Here is a 12,234-nt window from a genome sequence, read left to right on the forward strand (position 1 = left end):
GGTGCTTCCCTCCCATGCTGTGGGAGTGGGGGGCACTGTGCGAGTGGCTGGGAGCACCAACCATACAAACAACTCAGTGGAGTCTGCACCCCTCACTGTGATGTGCAGCACTGGCCAGAGCTGTGTCCCACCAGGCACATGTGCCATGAGCACCCTGTTTGCTGCTGCTGCTGCTGTCACTGCCTCCTGGGGCTTTGCATCATTGGGGGGGCATGGGGGGGCATTCACACCCTGCCCCCTCCCTCACACTCATATGCTGCCCAGCCAAGCTTTGTGCTGCCATTGCCACCGTGGGCACAGGCTCCACGTGGGCGCAGGCTCCACCAGCCCCAGCCCTAAGCTCCGTGCTCCCGTCCAGCTGCAGTTCCACCCCGACCACTTCCCTGTTTGCTGCCTGGAGCCAGCAGCAGACCTGGGAAGCAGAGCAGGTCCTTGGGGGGTGCAGCAGTGGCAGTAGCAGCCCTGTGTGGAAGCTGGATGCTGGCTGGGTGGGGCCTTTCCACCCATGAGAATGGGAGCAAGGCAATAAGGTATGTTTAGAGGGTGAGTGTACACATGGGAGCCTTGCTCCTACCCTCACGGCAGAAGGGCTGGGCAGGATACAATTTGTCGGTGGGCTCCGCAGGCCACATTTTCCCTGCCCCTGTGTTACAGGTTTAAACCAGTTTCTGATCAGTGAAACCAGTTTATGTGTAACTTCTGTCCCTAGCCCTAGTGTCTCCCTATATGAAGGATAAACCTTATACTATGGAGAAGAATACAGTAATAGAGCTCCAAACAGAAGTGATAGATTGGTATGCCTCTATGGTGTTGGTTATGGAGGAAACATTGGCACATCCATATCAGCACAGATATAGACCTAATAAGTTCCAGTTGAACATTAAGGAGAAAAAGGTAAATTCTTCTGACTGAGGAAGGTGTAATCTCCAAGTTACTTGTTACAGTATCTAGGATCATTTAACTTGATGCATCTAATGGATTCTAACAAATTCTACTTCACCATGACAGTGCTGAAATAACAACTTGTATAACAGTGTTCATGCTGCTTTTGTCATCTCCTGTTTGGAATCACAGATGCCTCTAAAAAATTACAAAGGACACTGAAAGTGATTCTACAAAACCTGGAGGATAGTAGTGGTTTATTTAGCTAAAATTCTAGTTAATGTGGAGTCTGAGAAAAACTATAACATAAGGGTTAATACACGTTCTGAAGATACTTGAAACTTGGATAAAAATTTGAGAGAAATATATAGGCTATGCTAGTCATGGCATGCAATTGCTAAAGAGAGTGAAAGCAGATCCAGAAAAAAAATAAAAGCTATAGTTGAAATACCATCATATAAAAACTGGTATCAGAATTGGTTTGGTTCATCAGCATGATAACTTTTGAAGCAAATTCATACTTAACTTGCCATTAAAAAGGTCAAGCTTTTTATAAACTGCTTTAAAAAGACACTGCACAGAAATGAGATTGAACACAGGAGTGTGCTTTTGCAGATTTAAAGACTTTATTGACTACATTCCCAGTTCTGGCATTTTATTATGTTTCTAAGTCTACAGCTGTTTCAGCAGATGCCAACAGCTATGGTCTTGGTAGGGTGCTACTCCAATTACATGGACATGATTGGACACCTGTAGCATACTGTTCCAGATAGCTTTCAGATGTCAAAACCAAGTACAAACCAATCGAGAGAGAATATTTGGCAATCATACAGGCACACAAAATATTGACAAGTTATTTGTTGGGCCTTGCTAATGTGAAGTTCTCAAGATACTCGGGTTCTTAAGTAACAGTGAAGATCTAAATGAGAGGTCTCAGACAGCAGAGCTTATTTGTGCCTGTGAGAGAGCTACATATTACCTTACTGAAAATGATGCACTTTGGATGCTGGTTGATACCTTATTGAGAAGCCTGTTATAGCAATCAGATCATATTAAGATGGACTATTAAGCTTATGAGTACTATTTTATATGGTAAATCAGTATCGCCACAGGAATTTAGACTGAATACACTATAGATAATTAGTAGGCCTGTGTGAAGCAGCTAGTATTCGCTTCAGATTCAGATTCGGCTGATTTGGGGGACAGTGATTCGATTTGGTGATTCAAATCACTGTACCGAATGGATTAGGCTGAATCTAATTCAGAGATTTGGCTGCTGCCAAATCAACCAAAACTCCAAATCATGCAGGCCCCATCCCCTCCCCCCCCCGCCCCCTCGCCCTCACTGGCTACCCTGCTCATCCCAGCTCCTAGCCCTTTAAAAAAAACAACCCCCCCCCGAACTCACCGGCTCCTGCCTGGTGAGGGGGCGATCCCCACTGCCCCCACTGTCCCATGCTGCATGGGGGGGCTCTTCCAGGAGCCCCAAGGCTGCTGCAGGAGCCAGTGGGTGTGAGTTTTTTTGTTTTTAAAGAGCCGGGAGCTGGAGCAGGCAGGGCAGCCATGGGGGGGGGGCTGGGAGAGTGGGCAGGGGTCGGGGAGCTCATGGAAAAGCCCCCCATGTGGAGTGGGGCAGTGGGGATAGCCCCCCCACCTGGTAGCAGCCAGTGAGTGGGGGCTTTTTTTTTAAACAACTGGGAGCTAGGGCCAGGTGAGGCAGCCATGGGGGGGTGGGGCTGGGGGATCAGGCAGGGTATGAGGCCTGGCAGGGGTCTCCCCATGGTCCCCTCTCTCCTCCTCCAGTCCTCTCTCCCCTGCCCCCTACTTACCAGCAGGGAGTCTGGGTCCAACTCCCTGCTGTAGCAAGCAAGGACTGCCCGAATTGCCGAAGCTCTCCAAATCTTTTCCAAATCAATTTGGAGAGCTTTGAATTGATTCAGACCTTTTAATTGGTCCCCTGATTCAATTTGGATTTAGAGATTTGGCCACTGCATCAGGCCGAATCTCTTCTGAATCAAATCAGCACCCGTAGCTTCACACAGCTCTAATAATTAGCATGATACAATTGTGAAAATGGCTAAGGCAATCCTAGCGTTTATATTTTAAGCAGGGTGTATTAGTAGGTTCAGGAACATACTAAAGAACTTAGAACCATAGAATCATAGAAAATTAAGGATGGAAGGGACCTCAGGAGGCATCTAGTCAAATCCCCTGCTCAAAGCAGGACCATCCCCAAATGTCTCATCTCAGCCAAGGCTTTATCTAGCCGGATCTTAAAAACCTCTAAGGATGGAGATTCCACCACCTGTCTAGGTAACCTGTTCCAGTGCTTCACCACCCTCCTAGTGAGAGAGTTTTTCCTAATATCCAGCTTAAACCTCCCTTGCTATAACTCGAGACCATTGCTCTTTATTCTGTCATCTGTCACCACTGAGAACAACTTAGCTCCATCCTTTTTGCAACCATGCTTCAGGTAGTTATAAAGCATTGGTAAGATCCTGTGTGCAGTTCTGGCCATTAGTATTAGAAAAGATCAATTTAAATCAGAATGGGCTTAGGAATCATAGAATCATAGAAAATTAGGGATGGAAGGGACCTCAGGAGGTCATCTAGTCCGATCCCCTGCTCAAAGCAGGACCATCCCCGAATGTCTCATCTCAGCCAAGGCTTTATCTAGCCAGATCTTAAAAACCTCCCAGGATGGAAATTTCACAACCTCTTTGGGTAATCTGTTCCAGTGCTTTATTACCCTCCTTGTAAGAGAGTTTTTTTTCTAATATCTAACTTAAATTTCCTTTGATGCAACTTGAGACCATTGGGAGTTTATGCTCTGGAAGTGGGGGTTGGGGGGGGCATTTAATTAGAGTGGATCTGATTAATCAAGTCTGTAATTACAGCATGTTGGAGCAGCCTCACTGCATGTGTATAGGCACCCATTGTTCCTTATTCTGGCATCTGCCACCACAGAGAACAGTCTAGTTCCATCCTCTTTGTAACCACTCTTCAGGTATTAAATCCCCTCTCAGTCTTCTCTTCTTCAGACTAAATAAACCCAGTTTCTTCAGCCTCTCCTCAAAAGTCATGTGCCCCTAACCATTTTTGTTGCTGTCCGCTGGACTCTGCACCAGTACAGGCTGGGCTTTGATTGGCTAAGCGTCAGCTCTGCAGAAAAGGACTTGGGGTTTACAGTGGACAATAAGCTGAATATGAGCCAACAGTGTGCCCTTGTTGCCAAGAAGGCTAACAGCATACTGGGCTGTAGTGGTAGGATTATTGCCAGCGGATTGAGGGAAGTAATTATTCCCCTCTATTCAGCACTGGTGAGGCCACATCTGAAGTGCTGTGTTCAGTTTTGGGCCCCTGACTATAGAAAAGACGTGGACAAATTGGAGAGTCCAGTGGAGGGCAACGAAAATTGTGTGGGGGCTGGAGCACATGACCTATGAGGAAAGGCTGAGGGAACTGGGCTTATTTAATCTAGAGAAGAGAAGACTGGGAGGGGATTTAATAGCCATCTTCAACTATCTGAAGGGCAGTTCAAAAGAGGATGGAGTTAGACTGTTCTCAGTGGTGATAGATGACAGAACAAGAAGCGATGGTCTCAAGTTGCAGCAAGGGAAGTTTAGGATAGATATTAGGAAGAATTTTCTCATTAGGAGGGTAGTAAAACACTCAAACAGGTTATACAGAGAGGTTGTAGACTCCTCATCTTTCGAGGTTTTTAAGACCCGGCAAGACAAAGTTTTGGCTGGATTGATCTAGTTGGGGATGGCCCTGCTTTGAGCAGGGGGTTGGACTAGAAGACTTCCTGAGGTCCCTTCCAACCCTAATTTTCTGTGATCCTATGAACCCCATACTTAAGAACCTATTATGGTTGCCTATAACAGCTTGGCAGGGGGTGTTTTTCTTTGAAGCATTGGGATGTTGGCCAGAATTAAAACCTGGTGGGAGCTGATTGGGAAATTCTAATACTCCTGCAGGTGCTTGGAAAACTGAGAGGGTTGTGGCTGAAGTCTCTTGCTCTTCCATTCAGGGTCACATGGAACACCAAATTTGGAATTTGGTGGAATATTTCCCTTTGCATTTGCTGTATAGGTTTGTGCTTTCCTCTACAGCATGGAGTACAGAACTTTTCCTAGAATCTTCTGAGAATATTGTTAACCACCTACTTCCTTGTTATTGCTCAGGAGCTTTACTTAATAGCTTAGGAGCCCTTTTCCAGACCTGTGTCTCTAGTCACAAATGCTGCTGTGCAATTGCAATCTGCATCTGAGTTGATTAAAAAATAAATTGTTGTTCCACTTGCATATCAAAGGATCTATATCCAGGCTTTGCAATAATTAGTGAGTTCTTCTGAAGCTGAAGACCTGAGTACCTATGGTACTTTTATCAGTCTCCTAATTATTTTAAGATAAAATGCAAGGGAACACAGACACCTAACTAACTGTTGAGGAAAAGCCTTGAGTGTCAGTGTGGTCTTAAGTAGGACATGTCCAAAAACACAAGGTAGAATCATAAATCTAACATAGTGACCAGAAAGGCACAATTCAAAGAACATCTCATAAAGCACTATGCAGCAGGCCTGGGGAAAAATAGCACTAGCAATGTCTGAAGAAAAAGACATACTTAACATATCTGGCAGCCATTTTTGTTTCTAGATTTGTAGAAAATCCTACTTTTCCTTCAATCCACAAGTGAGTGGGTTGTAGAAAAGTTAGCACATCTCTTCTTAGTTTGGCATTCCATAAGACAGATTCACTCCAAATGAGCCACAGTTTACCAGCTCTGAATTCCAGGCTTTGGGATACAATGCAGCTTGCAGCATATTACTTCCAGTCCTCTGACTGACAAGGGAATTAAAAACAGCAGTATGGACTGCTAAGAGAACCCAACAGCGTTGGCAGAAACAACATATTAGTTTCCCTGAGTGATAAGACAACCTCCAATAGTCACTGGAACAAGCCCAGTTTAACTGCTTATGAGTCAACATATCAATGTTGCCAGGTTTGGACATAAATCTCCATCCTAAGTAGTCCTATTTAAAAGATGTGTGGCTGAGAAAAGCGACATCTAAAAATTCTTAGGCTTTTCCTTTAACTATTGAAATGAAGCCCAAGATTGACTCCTGTTTTAAAAGAGGAGACCCTGTCCTGAAAAAGCTGGAAGGGAAAGAATATTGGGCACTACAAGCTGTTTTAACTGATTGTAACTGTTCTCCAAAATCTGAGGTAGCTGACACTAATCCAACGAAGGAGATGACCTAGTTGAAAACCCTTAAACCTGCTGAATCTTAGTGACTTAACTTTGGGAAACAGTCTAAAAGCCAACATGAACTGATCTAGAAAGCAAGTGAAGTTTAGGATGAATGCAGCTGTCTAATCTGTTGTTAAATCCCAATTCTTTAAAAAATCGTCTGTATGTTAACAAAGGGGAAGGCAGCATGCAAGAAGACATGCATTCTTTCTTCAAAACAGGTAAATGAAGCCAAACATGTAAAACTGGAAAAGTTCTAGGCAGAAACTGTGTCATGAGATAGAAAGAGAAGCAGAATAACTTTATTTTATTTTAACAGTAAACAGATGACTGGGCTAGGGCAATGGTAACAGCTGATCAGGTTTGAGCCCCATTGGCAACTGCCGTTTGGGCAGGGGAGATGGTCTGGTCAGTTATTGCTGTAGTAGCTTTCAGACATACCAAGCAGCTGTCACCCCCTGGCTAAAGAGCACACCTTAGCAGGGACTTTGTAGTGTTCCAGCCACAGGATTCTGCATGTGATGTCTCCAAAGTACTCTTTCTGTCGTGCTACAAAGTGCTGTTGTGCTTCAAATGAACATGTGTGTATAACCTACGTAGCCTGAAAAGTGTGTCAGTATCTGTTCAAAACCTAGACTTTCCATGTGACAGCTTAGTGCACCTCTTATAGAGTGATCAGAACAGCTCAATACTCATCTTTTATTGAAACCCTTGTATAACTTAGCGACAGAGTTAATACTCATTTAATCAACTGACAGAGAGCAAGCATGAAGTCTAAGTAGGCAACTAATCCTTTCTGTGTTATGATATGTTCATTTTACAAAGAATATAGCATTTGCTTCTGAACCCTTTAAAATGCAATATAAATTTGACTTCTTTTATTTTGTTTATGACTTGCAGAAAATGAATACAGCATTTTACAAAATGTATTAATCTTGCTAAAGGTTAAAATGGGTGTGCAGAAGGAAAGATGTCTGAGCAAAAATATATATATATCATTATTTGGAAATAGTAAATATTTTAGCAGTAAAATCTTAGTGTTGTTTGTCTGATCCCACCCCAGTTAAGTTAATGGCCAAATTTCATTGAATTGAACATAAATAAACAGCGGATTATTTTATGGGGGGAGGGTGAAAAAGATTTTGACACATTCTTTTACACCTTTGACTAAGACTATAGTGGGATTATTCTCAGAAAAAAAGTTACTTAATTTGAATAAAGGTGTGAGAATGTCAAATCTTTGTTTTTAACCCATTTAATTAACAAGCCTTGTTAAACTACTCTCTCATACACTATTTTATATACTCAGAAAATGTAAAGCAGTATTGAAGTCAGTATTTGTTTGTTTATTTTCGTTCCATAAGTAGTATCTCTTAAACTGTGTTTAATTCTTTCAGACATTTTTGTGCTTTACTTACTTCACCTGTTTTATGAAGTCCCACTAAAAAAAAAAAAAATTAACGATAGCAACTAACAGAGGCATATAATCACAGACAGTAAAAGGAAAATTTATTCTGTCTTCTATGAGCCATCATTTTTTCATTACTTCTACTTTTCCTATTTGTCTGGAAGCAGAAGTAATAAGTGACTAATGTACAAAAGCATCCTCTCAGTAATGATGTGCATATGAAAGAATATTTTAAGTTGCTATTGATCTGCAAATAACAATTCCAGGGCAAACTAGATTTCATCAGTTTTATTCTAAAAATAAACCACATTTTAAAAAAAGGCCAGTAAATGGAGTAGTATCAGACTCCATTATCTAGCTGAGTTTTCCACTCTGTGGTCTGAAACATTAAAACATCAGAGTTGCCTACTACAGCACTTGCTATTTTTAATCAGATACCTAGAATTTGTTTTAAATGTTTTTATGTAGTGTAGCTATTATGACTTGATATTTGAAAACATTCATATTTTGAAGTGTTTTGAGCATAAATATATGTGTTATACCCATAGAAAAAATGCCAAATTGTATACAGGTAGTTATAACATGCACATTTATATTAAGCTGTAAGAATAGTTTTACAGAAACTGGCATACCAAAAACCTCTGAGATGTTTCTGGAATATTTATGGAAATATGTGAAGGATTTTGTAATGAATATGTCTTTGTATCTGGAAAAGTAATCACAAAAATGCAACTGTCTTTAAGAAATATTAATTTTAAAGATCTTGTACAGAGAATTGCAATTAAAATATATCTTTATTTAATTTAGGTTACTGCTAAAATAAACAGTAGTTTGGGAAGGATGGAAAATATGGTTTCAATTACATCATACCAAGTTCATGTTTTTAATAGAGTTCCCAGCTAAACCAATTTGTTTTTTTATTTACTGTTGGAAAAGTGGAGTTCTGATACCAAAAAAGGGCATTACTATGGGTACTTACTTTATGAAATCTAAATGCACCAAATTCTCAACTTGCATTATTGGCATTGTGTTGGTTGGTTGCAGCCAGCAGCAAAGCACTGAGTTATATTCCCAATTTAAACTAGTATGTAACTGGAATAAGGTCCTGACAACAAGTCATTACAAAAGAGATGAGGGTTTTGTTGTTATCTTTCCATATACAAAATGTCACTATACCTTCCAGGAGACATAATACTGGGAAACTGTGTATATACCAAGGGAAACATGGAACAGATTGCACACCTTGGATCCATTACTTTACAGTAGCTGTACTCAGCTACATATATTGCAGATGGTTGCTGTATCTGGTTAAGCAGTAGGCATATTTAAAATGAGAATGCTTTGGAGGTGTTATTGTTGGCCTTCTGAGCTTGTCATGAGAGAGCTCAGCCCTTTGACTAGGAGGCAGTAATTCCCTTGCCTGCGGCTCAGCTTTTGAGGGACTTCGAGCCATGTTTAGGTAAACAGCTTTGTGACCGCTTATTTTATTACTATCTGATAGTAGGCCACTATTGTTTATTGCAGGTGGCTGCCCAGCAGGTGGGAAGTTAAGGAACTGTATGCATGTTGTGTGTCAGGGCAACGGTTTCCCCTTGTTAGGAGAGGTATCCTGTGCAAGTGTGCGTGTGTTATGTGGCAGTTAATACAGTACTTATTGCTTCCAGGAACCTCAACAGCAAAATGTTTCCTGTTCTTTGACATTGATGGAAACCAAATTTATTATTTCCATATTGATGTTTTTACATTTGTCTGAAGAGAAGTTACTTTCTAATGTTACATTATGATCCACTAATTTTGTTTTTTAATAATGTAGAAAAATATTTGTATTGTGCTGAGTATATACAAATAAAACATATCAGAATGGATTAAATCAGGAAGGACTTTTTTCTTCCTTGTGAAGGGTAAGTTTTCATAACAATTTTTCTCTCTCATATTGCATTACATTATCTTGTTTAATCAGTAGGCTGTTTCCTCCTTTAAAAGGTTTATAAATAAAAAAAAGCCTTATTTGCAAAAATAAATGAATAATGGCATCATACCATCATGCACAGAGCATGTTTAGCAATAATTAAGATATGTCTATGTGATCATAACCAAAATAGTCCAACCCCCATTACTGTGTGATGTATTTGTTATCATTTGAGGGTTTTCACTATAATATGTAGTGAATACATAGTCCACAAAATGTTTGAAATCTTTCATATTAAAGGTGTTGTGTAAAAGTATTAATATTGCTATGATGCTAAAAGGAATGCAAACATGTCCTTGGATAGACATTCTACTTAATACATAACTCAGAAAAAATCACTACACAAACTCACAAGTCTACTACCTTCCCTTGTGTGCAAGAAGGAAAGAGTGTGGATATGCATATCAGTGGAGCTTGTAAACTCCTAGGCTAGGGACAGACATTCAAAAAGCCTGAGCCTGAATCAATTCAGTCTTTGCAGGTTAATCTAACCTGCAGATAGTGAACTGGTTTGCAAGTGGATGCCTGCAGTGGCTCAAGCCAGAAGCCCGAGAGCACTAGTGCAGCCCTCCTCTCCACGGGGAAGCAAAGCTGAGGAGGCGGGGGGGGGGGGGTATGGCCAGGCCCCAGCAGGCCAACTCCTGTGGTCCCCTGACAGCCGGGAGCAATCTGGGCACACAGGGCTCCCTGGCCCCAGAGGGTAACTCTTCCCCCTCCTCGCTCTCCCCCACTGCTGTGGGGCTGGGAGGGGGGCCCTGTTTGGTGCTGAGTGGGCTCTTCTCCTGCCTCCTCCTCCCCTCATGGTGGGGTGGGGAGTAGGGCTCCGTGAGGCTGCCTTATCCTAGAGGGGGACACTTCCCTCTGCTTCTCCTCCAGCGCTGTGGGGTGGGGAGAGGGGTCTCTATGAGATGCTGCCCAGCCCCAGAGGAGGACTCTTCCCCCCACTCCTCTCCAGCGGAGGCATGTAGAGGGTACACAGGGGTGCACGTGCAACCCTGACACTGAGCTCCCCACTTAGGCAATGGGCAGTGGGGGCAGGCGGGAGCACCAGTGCCCCCCCTGTAAGCACCAGCCACAGTGTGGGAGCACTGGATGAAGTGCTGTGGCCACTTCCCAGTAGGCGCTATTGGCTGCAGGGGGACCCCCCCCCCCGTCGCTGACTGGTTGCTGGGGGGGGGCACTTCCCTTCCCCCCCATCTAAGGTGGCAGCAGTCATCCATATTCCTCCCCACCTGGGCAGGGGGAGGCTCTGTTCCATGGTGGGGGAACTTTTCCTCCTCCTCCTCCTTCCCCCAGAGGGGCAGTGGGAGCACAGAGTGCCTGCAGGTCCACACTCACAAAGGTTTGTATCTCAAACCGGTTTTGGCCATTTTGAAACTGATTTATGTGCACTGAATCTCTGTTCTGTTACAGGTTTAAACCAGTTTCTAATCACTTAAACTGGTTTATGTGTAATGTCTGCCCCTAGCCCTAGGGGTAGATAGCATGTTAGCTTATGTTTGGAATGTGCCTAATGCATTTCCAAACTGCTAGAAGCAAATAGCAAATAATAATACGAATAAAGAGACAGGCAGGTAACGTGTTAGCTCACAGTATGTACATCACCTAGTGGACGTGCTTTGCAGATTAGGAGGGTGTTATCCAGCTAATGCTCTTCTTCTGCTTTCATCAGTGAGCATCAATCAGGGAGTCTGTTACCCCTGCTCAGTGGAGCAGCAAAACACATTCAACAATTCATCAATCCCCTTTGCCTCTGCTCAGCCCTCCTCATTGAATCTGGCACAGCTGGCAGGATTTGTGCAGCCCAGGGTAAACTGAAAAATATTTTAACTTCATTTGTATTCACTGGTCAAGGCAGGATTTAACCTGTGTTCTGAATAGGTTATGTAGGATTTTCCAAATAAAATACATATAAAATAATTGAGAGTAATGTAACAGTCCCCCTATCACTGTAATCCTTTGGAATGAATGACCTACACAAAGCAGTAGTGCTGAATGAAATGACAATGAAGTGTGGCCTACACTAACATGTAAAATACATTTGTAAATTAGAGAAAAAATTGAAAAAATGTGGTTAAGGAAAAGGTTCATAAGTTAAAGCTATCAAGAGTCTAGTTTTACAATCTATCTGACTATTTAGTTTTACATGAGCATTACTACGCTACTCAATCAAAATGAGTACTTGTCATGGCATCTATAGTAACCCAGGATACATACACTTTGAGCCCAGTCTAACTCCCACTGAAATTAATGTCACAATTTTCCTGAATTCACGGGGAACTGAACTGACTCCTTTTGAAGTAGAGTGCCCTGTACTGAAGAAACGAATCCAACAGTGGTCTACAGCAGTTTGAAACATTGTTCATGGACAATTATTTGAGAAGAAAATACGTGGTACATTATGGTCTTAACTCTTGGGGTTTTGTTTTAAATTAGCTAAGCTTGGCCAAAGTATTTTGGTTTTACTGGAAGGAGCAGTTGTGGGAGGGGAAATTATATCTCTATTTTAAACAGTACTAGATAGCTATATTGATAGGTGAGCACACTGACATACAAATCTCTCTTCTGAGTCTATCAGTGCTCTCATGTGGATTATTCAGAAGATAACTAAACTTTGAAAAACATAAATTATAAGCATCTGTAAGCATATGATCAATTTATGTATGTTCAAAAAGCAGTCATACAGTAATACTAACATGGTATTTCACAGTTTGGTTTCCAT

The sequence above is a fragment of the Alligator mississippiensis genome, chromosome 3 (assembly GCF_030867095.1).
Source record: "Alligator mississippiensis isolate rAllMis1 chromosome 3, rAllMis1, whole genome shotgun sequence".
Classification (NCBI taxonomy): domain Eukaryota; kingdom Metazoa; phylum Chordata; order Crocodylia; family Alligatoridae; genus Alligator; species Alligator mississippiensis.